A 2,721-nucleotide genomic window follows, 5' to 3' on the forward strand; every position below is an offset into this window, starting at 1 on the left:
TCATCAGCCATAGATGTTTCTTTGGCGTCTTTATCTCTGTAAACAAAGATACGTGTGCTCCCCTAGCCGTCCGGAGACTTCTAGGGGTAACGGGGATCGCAACCCGATGCCCCCGGGACTAAGCCTCTCTCCCAATAGCAGCAGGGGGGTGAAGTCCAGGCAATGAACCTATGACGATCCCCCCAGGCCAAGAGAGAGGGTACCCGAGAGCTACCTTCTGACGCAGAAACAAGTGCAGCACCTCTCGATTTATTTATTTTTTTCCCTCAGTAAGTAGACATTTCTATAATCAATCAGTCCACTCCAACGTGGCTCAACACATAAAATGTCTATTTTACATCATCGGAACCCTACAAAACAAAAATTTAAATAAAACTCAACAAAAAAATCAGGATCTACTCACATATTGGCTCCATTGAGATGTTTTCCAAATTTTGTCAGCTTCTGTTTCCCCGATACTCTTTTTATCCAATAAATATATTGTAAAAATCCTAGATAAAAAAGCTTTAGAACATTTCCTTGGGTTTAGAACAACTTTTTTAAAAATCACAATTTCTAACATCCCACAACACCTCTTTAAAAACTGAGAACAAAAGCCAACACACACGTGAGTTTGATAATATCTTAAAATCCTGACCAATAAAAACTCTCTCATATCTAAAAATCTTCCATCCTGTCAGTGCAATAAAAAGGACTTTTAAAATATTAAAAACTTATTTCGCATAGTAGCACTCCCAAAACAAATGGCAAAGGTCTTCACTTTCTCTACATCCTTCCCTTGGACATCTCTCCGCCACTCTTATGCCCCTAGAGTTCATAAACATTCTGGTCGGGAGACATCCATAAAAACTAAGCCATACCACATCTTTCTGTTTGTTTGAGAGACCTAAAAAATTAAAAAGCTTCCATATTTTAGCAGACTGTGCAGAATTACAGAACGGTACATCATACAAAATTTCCTTCTTCCTTTCAGCTTTTATAATCTAATTTTTTTCAGGTTTACTTATAGAGCCTAATTCGTACTGATCATAAAAAGATCTGAGTACCACATAAAATTTCGGGATGACAATAGCAATGGGTTTACTCAGTTCTCTTTCACACCAGCCCCATTTAGTAAACAACTATCCTGCTAAAAATCTACACATATCTGCCGTCCTATTATTGCACTTTAAAATTTTAAAAATAAGTAAAAAATAAATCCTTTGGATAAAAAAAGTCTATATTTGGGAAGTCGTACCCACCCAGTTCAGTTTTGGTCATAACAGCAGCTCTTCGCATTTTCTCCATTTTTGACCCCCAAAAAAACACAAAAAGACTTCTTTCCATCCTCTTTATCCACAATTTTCCGGGTGGTAAAATAATACAAGTATATAAAAGCAAAGGTAAAATCACAGTTTTTGTTATTAAAACTTTCCCTTTCAGAGATAACTGTCTAAGCCTCCAAAAGTTCAGTTTTTTCTCCACCTTTTCTTTCAACCTTGCAAAACTCTTCTCGTTTTTACTTTTCTTCTCAAATATAATTCCTAGTATCTCCTCCTCCTCTTTAATAGGGATCCCCTCCACACTCACTTCCACTTGCTTACCATAGTTTACTAATTGACATTTATTCCAGTTTACACTCATCCCAGTCTTACTACAAAAAATCTTCATGTGTAAATTCACCCGGTTAAGGTCTGCTTGATTTTGACAGGAAAAAACTGAATCGTCCATATATCCAAAAGATTTGACTTTCTTCCCGGAACTTCCAGCTATAAAAACTCCTTGAATATATTTATCTTTTTGAATAGTTCTTAAAAGTGGTTCCATGGCGCAAATAAAAAGGATCTGGGAGAGAGGGCAGCCCTGCCGAACTCCGGACCTTACCTCAACTGCTGAGCACACCCTCCCATTAATTAAGATATGACTAAAAACATTAAAATACATGCCTCTAATCAAATCTAAAATTTTCCCTGGGACCCCCATCCTCTCCAACGTACAAAATAAAAACTCATGTGACATTTTATCATAGGCCTTCTCAAAATCCATGGTTTCAATAAATAAAGGGAGATTATTAAGATCAGCATAAAAAATCATATCTCTTAATAAAATTAAATTATCTGATATCCTTCTATCTGGGACAGCACACACTTGATATTCATCCACCATATATTTCACCACTTCACTGGCCACTACCTTTGCCACAATTTTATAATCGTAGTTGAGAAGTGTAATTGGTCTCCAATTTTTTATTTCTTTTTCATTACCTTTTTTATAAATTAGAGTAACCATCCCCTCTCTCATAGTAACAGATAAAACCCCGTTATCAAAAATAAAACGCACTACACGACAAACTTCTTCTCCAATAATATCCCAATACAATGAATAAAATTCCACAGGGAGGCCATCACTTCCGGGGGTTTTCCCACTCGCCATCCTTTGCACTGTATTTTTAATTTCATCATCCTTTAAATCACCTACCCAAAAATATTTTTCTTCATTTCGGATATTATCTGATATCACTAAACAGTATTCTTTTATCTCACTGTCAGAAGCTTTACTTTCATTTTTAAAAAGTGCGTCATAAAAACCACATATATGTTCTACCATCTTTTCACCAAATACTTCACTATCCGGGGTTAAAACCGATTTAAAAACACCCTTTGCTTTAAAACTCTTTTTTTTAAAAATATCTGGAACACTTTTCATTCTCCTCCAAATGTTTTACCTTTGAATTGTACACAA

Source organism: Bufo bufo, chromosome 6, assembly GCF_905171765.1.
Source record: "Bufo bufo chromosome 6, aBufBuf1.1, whole genome shotgun sequence".
Lineage (NCBI taxonomy): Eukaryota > Metazoa > Chordata > Amphibia > Anura > Bufonidae > Bufo > Bufo bufo.